Here is a 10549-nt window from a genome sequence, read left to right as displayed (position 1 = left end):
GGGAAGGCGGGAGTTCCCGGATGTAACGCCGCACGCCTGCTTGGCTCGCGCGTGGTGGGGGTATCCCCCCCTCCACCCTCCCTGCATTGCGCGGGCACGCGCCTCGAGGCAGTTCCCCGCGCCGCCGCCGGAGGCCAGCACGCGCGCTCGGCGGTAATCGCCGCGGCTCGTGCATGTTCGGGCGCGCGGCCAGATAACGCCCCGCGCTTCTCGTGCGGCAAATTGGCCCCGCGGCGAGCTACCCCCTCCTACCACTCCCACCCCCCCCCCCCCCCGGGGGGCGAGGAGGGAGGGTTCTCGCCCGCTAATAAGTCAATTACACGCAGCCTTAACCTCTCCACGCTGCTAGTCTTCCGCGCGCTGGTGCTTCTAGCGCCGCGTCGCCTCTGCAGGGAATCTATTACACTTCGCCGGTAACCGTAACACAAAATGGCGGAGACACGAAGATGAAGCTTATAACGCAATTCCCTTTAAGTGCTTTCAACGATCTCTGTCGGTGTTTTCAAGCCTAACAATTGGACGGTGTTATGCAAAAAAAGATTAATTTACCCAAAATAGGTTATATATATATATATAAATATAAATATATGTATATATACATACATTGTATCAAGCAAATATTATTTAACCGACATTCCATGTTACTGTTTCATCTAGCGGCCAAGCATTCAACTCCCTGCCACATTCCGGCCAAGGTGTGCTCAACGACCAAACGGAAAGACGAAACAAACACAATAGTTTTCCGAAACAGAAACAAGTGACGTATCGAGAACTGCTATCTGCTCCCGTCCTCAGGCAGAGACGCACATGGTACGAAAACACAGGTGCGACTGTTATGGAATATTATGTGGTGTTTATATCCTGTGTTGACAACAGCAATTTTTTGCTTAATTTGCGTTTTTGACTTTTGGGTTTTTGGTTGTTTTCTTCTACAGATATACATGTGCTTAGCAATGGCGTATGTCCAAATGCTTACATCAAGTCAAACTAGAATACTGTTAAGTAATATGTAATAAAATTAATTCATCCGATAGTGACACAATTTAAAATATTCAAAATAAATTAATCAAGCTTATTATCCTAAAACTGTTTCCTCTTCCCAATTTAATTTCTCTTTCTGACCGGCGGGCCTATTTACTCACTTTTGTTTTGTTGAAAACACTTATATTCCTCAAATTATTTGTTAATATGTTCCAGATAATACCGGTTTAAAAGTTCCCCAATTTCATAGTACACTTTACAAAAATACTATTATTTTTAAACGAAGTATTAACTAACCATAATAGAATTTATCATCTTCTAAACAAAGTGAAAAAGTATTTTATTTTTGTTTCCAGTGAACAATTTGTAATCTTTTTTAGCTCTACAATAGTTAATTAATTTTTTAGGTTAAGCGTGTAATTGTTTCGCTAAGCATACCTTCTATTTTCATTACTTCTAATAGTTAATGTATTATGAATAGATATGTATGCAGCCATGTATGTATCATAAATTTTATGAAATTCTCAACTACCTTTTCCTTATTATTATACATTTTCCTGAAGGATTTGGTGTTCATTTCACGTTATTGTCCATTGTTTGTGTTTATTCTTCGTTATTTGTACTACCAATAATAGTTTTTATTTTATTTTGTTTTGTTTTCTGTCGTGCACACTACTGCAGGCTCTTCAATTAGTCTAGGTTTGCATGTAACAAATGTACATAAAATAAATATAAAAAAATTAAGACATAATTTATGAGTATTTATAAAAGGATCAAACTATTTAATACAATTATAAATGCAAGCAACACAATGTATAAGCAGTTTTATGTGACCGCGGTGAGGTGAACATCTTATTGTTAGAGACCGGAAAAATTCGCGGATTCATTTCGTGATAGGCTAAAATTCAAACTTATGAACAATTCTGCTGGTTCTGCTATTGGCTCGCAGTTTAACTGGAGCTCTCTGGGCCAATGGCAGACTATTTACCACAAGAAGCGTCGAATCACAAGCCACCCAGTGGAGACGCCTCACAAGTTAGCACCCAATGAACACGCGTGTTTTCTTGAGAAATGCAGAGGATAAGGGAAGCTATACTAGAGGTCATTGAATCCGCGAATTTTTCAGGTCTCTACTTATTGTTTCTGTGGCCGTGGGCGCGAACTTTCAGAGACGTACGCTCTCTTACCTCAACACAATCATATGTTACTCCGATGTGATTATTGTTGTCAGTTCGTTTTCAGAGTAAGTCAGCCAGTATCGGTATATTTGATTTGTAATCAACGTTCTTCGTGAATTTAAGGTGGAAAATGTTAGGCAGTGTGCAAAAAAATAAATAAATCATTTGAAGAGAATCTGACTATAGAAGGCCGATTTGGGTATCGAACAGCTCTCTCTCAACACTCTCTCTCTCTCTCTCTCTCTCTCACACACTCACTCTCTAAAACCTCTTGGAAAGTCCTCCATTACCGAAATTAATCCGGGCGTGATGGATGCTATTACCCTACCTCCATCCTTCCCTGTTTGTGACTGTTCCACTATCCCACCCTCCTCTGCCAAGGCTCAAAAAGAATTAATTAGCCGTAGTGGGGGTTGCGCCCTTTTTCCGCGCGCAGGGTCAATTAATACCTGAGTAGCAGGGACGAGTGTAACAGGTGTTGTGTCGCCTCACTCCACCTCCCTGCCGAGCTTTAGCGAACACGGGAACCCTTCTATCCGCTACCCTCTCCACTACCCCTTCTCTGAACCCCGAGGGCTCTGCCTAATATTTCAGCTCGTCACTGTTCCAGGTGTAGCCCGGAGGAGCAGAGTCACGGTAAACCGTCTTTAATTACTATCCTGCCCTCTCTCTCTCGTTATTTCCGCCGGCTTGATCTTTCTCCATCGGCCAGTCTTCGCGAGCCTTTTCTCCCCCGTCCGCCTCTTTAACTTTGATCGCGTGCTTTTTTTCTTCTTCTCGGGAATCACTCCAGTGCCGAACAGATAGGAACATTTTCAAGCCCACTTCAGCGCCAGAACAATTTCAAGCCCACTTCAGCGCCAGAACAATTTCAAGCCCACTTCAGCGCCAGAACAATTTCAAGCCCACTTCAGCGCCAGAACAATTTCAAGCCCACTTCAAGGCCAGAACATTCTCACGTCCACTTCAGCGGCAGAACAATTTCTAGCCCACTTCTGCGCCGGAACATACTCAAGCCAACTTATGCGCCAGAACATACTCAAGCCCACTTCTGAGCCAGAACATTCTCACGCCCACTTCAAAGCCAGGACATTCTTAAGCCCAGATCAGCACCAGAACATTCTCAATCCCACTTCTGTGCCAGAACATACTCAAGCCCACTTCAGGGCCAGAACAATTTCAAGCCCACTTCAGTGCCAGAACATTTTCACGCCCACTTCAGCGGCAGAACATTCTCAAACCCACTTCAGGGCCCGAACAATCTCGCGCTCATTTAGGCGCCAGAACATTTTCAACTCCAATTTAGGGCCAGAACATTCTCGAACCCACTTCAGCGTCAGAACATTCGCAGCCTGACGCGCATGAACGGTACATGCAGGTGTCTTTCTACGCCACGCAGCTGAATCACAACTGTCGGCCTGGCGAAGTGCTACGAAAACTTGAGAATAATTTCAAAAGATGAAATGTGTACACTGCAAATAATTGTTCTACTTTTTACAAGGAAAATCCTTGGAAATCCACTTGCCAACGATATCACTTGTAAAACTACAAGGATCGCTTTGTAAAATTGCTTATAGTACTGCCTTGCAGTTTTACAAGTGATATCGTTGGCAACTGGATTTCCAAAGACTATCCTTGTAAAAGTACCATAAAGTTTTAGAGTGTAATTTTCACACTTGATGGTCAATGCAATTGCCGTCATATATATATATATATATATATATATATATATATATATATATATATATATATATATATATAATTTTTTAATTTCAGTCTCAGATTATAGTATAGATTTCTTACTTATTTCGTTTAGTGACTCAACAAAACACTTCCCGAAAGTATTAGGGTAAAGAGGGGAAGGGGGTAGAGATTACCCTGTGGCCCAAACAAATTAATTTGCTTCTATGTAATCGTATCTTTGCTCAAGTTTTTAAATGAGGTATTAATTAAAGTAGTATATAATAGGACATAGGTACTAAAACTGGGTTCTGGGTGTGGTGTGTGTGTCGGTGTCCGCCATCTTGGATTGTGACGTCACGGCGGCCATCTTGGATGGTTGTGACCTTGACCTTTGACCTTGACCTTGAATTTGATCCTCAAAAATGGGCAAAAATTGCCAAAAATTCCTCAAAATCACCAAAATTTCAATTTTTGTGGAAAAAAATTCCGCCAAAAAATCTCAAAAATTTTGATAAATTGAAAATTCCCGTTTTCGAGGGAAAAATTTCCGCGTTTCGAGGGAAAAATTCCCGTTTTAAGTCCTTTAAAATCCCAGCGACTAGAATGTCCTAAAAGAGGCTTAAAACTCCTAAGAGATAGCCGCTTATAAGCCTCTGACGTCATCTAGGATTATGACCGCCATTTTGAAAGATGAAATCACCGTTGCAAGTTTCGTTACGGTCGCCATCTTTAACTTTTTTATTTACTATCTTCATCTATCTACATCTATAACTTTTTTATTTACTATCCGATTTTAAAAGAAAAAAAATTAAATTTATAAAAAAATTCACTTAATAAAATTTTAATAAAAAATATTTAAAAAACAACAAACCCGACGAATGAAAAAAAATAAAAATGACGACCGATCCTTACCCCGCGGTGGCTGCTGGCATACTGACTCCCACCACTTTTGTTCAAAGCATATATATAACATAATCTAGTATGACGTCATGACCACCATCTTGTCTTCGATGCTGGAAGCCATCATCATCATTGTATCGTCGGCTAGAGTGCGCCGACGCCATGTTAGTTTAATTCGTATCCGCTAGAGTGCAGTAATCATTTATTATTGCTGTGACACCCGCCATCTTGTCATTTGACCGCCATCTTGGAAATCCGTAATTATTTAGCTAGAAATTCGGGAAAACTTCCAAAATTCATTAAATAAATCACTCATTAATTTACATATTGATTAGATCCGCTCCTTTCCTCGGTTCGATACCCGATCGATGCAATAATGTTTAATTTTATAAAAAAATAATAATAATTTCAATAAACCATGTTCAACATTCTTAAAGAGACTTTAAAACCTCTACTACCAACATCCTATAAGCCATCAAGAACACCATATTGGAAATTCAAAATTTTAATGCTAGAGATTCGGGAAAAAGTTAAAAATTCATTAAATAAAATTGTAATCTATATACTGATTGATTAGATCGACTAAGGTCCTTGCTTCGATCCCTGGCCGATACAAAACAATTTTAATTTTAAAAAAGTACCAGAAAAGTGTAAGGTTCGAGAAATAAAACACCACAATGTCTTTTACAAACATAATATTTATTACACAATTTCTATCCTACTACAGAATCACTTGCGAAAGCCAGCAATCTCATAAACATTTAGCCCTGCATAGACGTGCAGAGACTACTTCTTAGCTCCAACAGCTCCAGATGCTCCAAATTGCTCCAACAGCTCCAAATGGCTCCAAATGCTCCAAACGGCCTCAAAATGGCTCCAACAGCTCCAACAGCTCCAAATGCTCCAACTGCCTTTTCTTTCAACAGCTCCAAATGACTCCAAATGCTTGACAGCTCCAAATGGCTACAAATGCTCCAAACGGCCTCCAAATGGCTCCAACAGCTCCAACAGCCTCCAAATGCTTAACACAGCTCCAAATGGCTCCAAATGCTCCAAACTGCCTCCAAATGCTTGACAGCTCCAAATGTCTCCAGCAGCTCCAAATGCTCCAACAGCTCCAAAATGGCTCCAAAAAAGGCTCCAAATGCTCCAACAGCCTCCAAATGCTTAACACAGCTCCAAATGACTCCAAAAGGCTCCAAATGCTTCAAAAGGCTCCAAATGCTCCAACAGCCTCCAAATGCTTCAAAAGGCTCCAAATGCTTCAAAAGGCTCCAAATGCTCCAACAGCTCCAAATGCTCCAACAGCCTCCATCAGCTCCAACACAGCTCCAAATGCTTCAAAAGGCTCCAAATGCTCCAAAAGGCTCCAAATGCTACAACAGCCTCCAAATGCTCCAAAGGCTCCAAATGCTCCAAATGGCTCCAACAGCTCCAAATGGCTCCAAATGCTACAAAAGGCTCCAATTGCTCCAGCTGCTCCATCTTCAATTGGTTCCAACTGATTCCAATTACTTTTCTTATCGAACTTGGCATGATTACTAACATGTCTTTATTAGTATACATTTTGACTGGCAGTGGTAACGTATTTTACACCTTTAAGTTATAAGTTTTATTTAGAAATCAGATTTCTATAAATGGTAGATACCATTTGGAAAGAAAATATATTAATTTATCTTCAAGTTTATACACATACATTTAATTTAAGCCATTATTGTATGTAGCCAGCTTCCCTCAGTTCTTTGAGTATGAAGGATATTTCTTTAATGTTCGAATAGTTTCCTGCACAAAGCGATCCATGTAGTAGTCGTAGCCTGTCAACCAATATGTTAGGATCTTCCCTTGAGGTATAATCAATCTCTTCTGCTGCGTTCATCATCATCCTTGCATGTTTATAATGAATATTATTATCTCTGGTGTCTATCGTTTTAACACCAACCACAAGGTCACTTTCGTCATCGTGCCAGTGATTATCACAAGCTTGATCAGGATAATTTATTTTATTACGACGTTTCCATCGTTTTGGTCTCAAAACACCATCACAGTCTTCGCTCTTGCATGCTTTTGGTGCTTCAGCACAGTACTCAATCATGTCAGCCTTAGATGTGTCAGCACAGTCTCTGTTCATGCCAGATTCTGATGTGTCACCACAGTCTTCAATCATGTCAGCATCACAAACTTGATCAGGATAATTTATTTGATTACGACGTTTCCATCGTTTTGGACTCAGACCGCCATCACAGTCTTCGATCTTGCCTGCTTTAGGTGATTCAGTACAGTACTCAATCATGTCAGCCTCAGATGTGTCACCACAATCTTCAATCATGCCAGCCTCAGATGATTCATCAAAGTCTTCGACCTTGTAAGCTTCAGGTGGTTCTCCATCTTTCACATTTTCATGGAGACGACTAGATATTGGAGTAAATATATTTTCATTTCTAATGTGGTTACAACTTCCTTAGTTTGTTTTAAATTTTAAATTATTATCTTGATCTAGATCAGTAATTTTAGCATTAGCTTTTTCGCCTTCGTTCCTCTTCCGCGATGTTGTAGCCCAGTCTTCGTTATCTTTATTCATCTTAAGTGTACAGGTCTTGTAATGTCTATCCAAGTAATATCTTCTACCAAAGGATTTCTGACACTGTCTGCAATGAAATGGTTTTTGACAAGGACCCAAATTACACTCGCTTCTCTCATGTCGTTTAGCATTCTTTCTCAAGGTATACACCTTGCTACAGTATCTACAGTGATGACGTTTTGATACAGCAACTAATCCCGAATCAGGATTCTTATTAGTTACTGAGACTAATGCCAGACGCAAACTAAGAGTTTTAAATTATATATATATTACTTTAATAGAATTTTTTAATTATTTCATCAGCGAGAATTAATTTATCTCATTCAAAGGTACTTGTTGCAAGTAGTTCTGCTTTTCAACAACAGATGTCGCCACATGTTACTTGCAGGTAAATAATATTTAGTTCTTTTATGCGGGATGCGGGATGCTCACTAACGATCGTAAAAGAAGGATGGCTTCGCTAGACTCCAAGGAGAAGGAAGTTCGTCCTTACTGTAAGTGCTTCTTAGATTTCTCAGAGATTATTATTTGACTGAGTAATGATATATTTTTTTTAATTTCCACCTGATAAAAATATTACAAGTGTTGATTAAGTAGCAGAAATTCACTAATTACATGTAAACTTGAAAAAAAATTACATGCCTCATTAAGTAAAAAAATCTTTCATGCAGAGATCAATTTCTCATCTGTAACCAGAAGCACTCGGAGAAAACCATCAGATGTCTAGTCAGGAATAATCAAAAGCACTCGGAGAAAACCATCAAATTATTGTCAATATTTTTGTGGTTTTCTCCGTGTGCTTCCGATTATTCTTGACAATATTTTGATGGTTTTCTCCGAGTGCTTCTGATTATTCCTGACTAGACATCTGATGGTTTTCTCCGAGTGCTTCTGGTTACAGATGAGAAATTGATCTCTGCATGAAGGATTTTTTTACTTAATGAGGCATGTCATTTTTTTCAAGGTTAAATGTAATTAGTGATTTTCTGCTTCTTAACACTTGTAATATTTTTATCAGGTGGAAATTAAAAAAAATATATCATTACTCAGTCAAATAATAATCTCTGAGAAATCTAAGAAGCACTAACAGGAAGGACGAACTTCCTTCTCCTTGGAGTCTAGCGAAGCCATCCTTCTTTTACGATCGTTAGTGAGCATCCCGCATCCCGCATAAAAGAACTAAATATTATTTACCTGCAAGTAACATGTGGCGACATCTGTTGTTGAAAAGCATAACTACTTGCAACAAGTACCTTTGAATGAGATAAATTAATTCTCGCTAATGAAATAATTAAAAAATTCTATTAAAGTAATATATATAATTTAAAACTCTTAGTTTGCGTCTGGCATTAGTCTAAGAAACTAATATGAATCCTGATTCGGGATTAGTTGCTGTATCAAAACGTCATCACTGTAGATACTGTAGCAAGGTGTTTACCTTGAGAAAGAATGCTAAACGACATGAGAGAAGCGAGTGTAATTTGGGTCCTTGTCAAAAACCATTTCATTGCAGTCAGTGTCAGAAATCCTTTGGTAGATGATATTACTTGGATAGACATTACAAGACCTGTACACTTAAGATGAATAAAGATAACGAAGACTGGGCTACAACATCGCGGAAGAGGAACGAAGGCGAAAAAGCTAATGCTAAAATTACTGATCTAGATCAAGATAATAATTTAAAATTTAAAACAAACGAAGGAAGTTGTAACCACATTAGAAATGAAAATATATTTACTCCAATATCTAGTCGTCTCCATGAAAATGTGAAAGATGGAGAACCACCTGAAGCTTACAAGGTCGAAGACTTTGATGAATCATCTGAAGCTGGCATGATTGAAGATTGTGGTGACACATCTGAGGCTGACATGATTGAGTACTGTACTGAATCACGTAAAGCAGGCAAGATCGAAGACTGTGATGGCGGTCTGAGTCCAAAACGATGGAAACGTCGTAATCAAATAAATTATCCTGATCAAGTTTGTGATGCTGACATGATTGAAGACTGTGGTGACACATCAGAATCTGGCATGAACAGAGACTGTGCTGACACATCTAAGGCTGACATGATTGAGTACTGTGCTAAAGCACCAAAAGCATGCAAGAGCGAAGACTGTGATGGTGGTTTGAGACCAAAACGATGGAAACGTCGTAATAAAATAAATTATCCTGATCAAGCTTGTGATAATCACTGGCACGATGACGAAAGTGACCTTGAGGTTGGTGTTAAAACGATAGACACCAGAGATATTAATATTTATTATAAACATGCAAGGATGATGATGAACGCAGCAGAAGAGGTTGATTATACCTCATGGGAAGATCCTAACATATTGGTTGACAGGCTACGACTACTACATGGATCGCTTTGTGCAGGAAACTATTCGAACATTAAAGAAATATCCTTCATACTCAAAGAACTGAGGGAAGCTGGCTACATACAATAATGGCTTAAATTAAATGTATGTGTATAAACTTGAAGATAAATTAATATATTTTCTTTCCAAATGGTATCTTCCATTTATCGAAATCTGATTTCTAAATAAAACTTATAACTTAAAGGTGTAAAATACGTTACCACTGCCAGTCAAAATGTATACTAATAAAGACATGTTAGTAATCATGCCAAGTTCGATAAGAAAAGTAATTGGAATCAGTTGGAACCAATTGAAGATGGAGCAGCTGGAGCAATTGGAGCCTTTTGTAGCATTTGAAGCCATTTGGAGCTGTTGGAGCCATTTGGAGCATTTGGAGCCTTTGGAGCATTTGGAGGCTGTTGTAGCATTTGGAGCCTTTTGGAGCATTTGGAGCCTTTTGAAGCATTTGGAGCTGTGTTGGAGCTGATGGAGGCTGTTGGAGCATTTGGAGCTGTTGGAGCATTTGGAGCCTTTTGAAGCATTTGGAGCCTTTTGAAGCATTTGGAGGCTGTTGGAGCATTTGGAGCCTTTTGAAGCATTTGGAGCCTTTTGGAGTCATTTGGAGTTGTGTTAAGCATTTGGAGGCTGTTGGAGCATTTGGAGCCTTTTTTGGAGCCATTTTGGAGCTGTTGGAGCATTTGGAGCCTTTTTAAGCATTAGGAGCATTTGGAGCTGCTGGAGACATTTGGAGCTGTCAAGCATTTGGAGGCCGTTTGGAGCATTTGGAGCCATTTGGAGCTGTGTTAAGCATTTGGAGGCTGTTGGAGCTGTTGGAGCCATTTGAGCCTTTTGAAGCATTTGGAGCTGTTGGA

Source organism: Bacillus rossius, chromosome 1 (assembly GCF_032445375.1).
Source record: "Bacillus rossius redtenbacheri isolate Brsri chromosome 1, Brsri_v3, whole genome shotgun sequence".
In the NCBI taxonomy this organism is placed as follows: Eukaryota; Metazoa; Arthropoda; class Insecta; order Phasmatodea; family Bacillidae; genus Bacillus; species Bacillus rossius.
Note: the sequence above shows the minus strand (reverse complement) of the source record.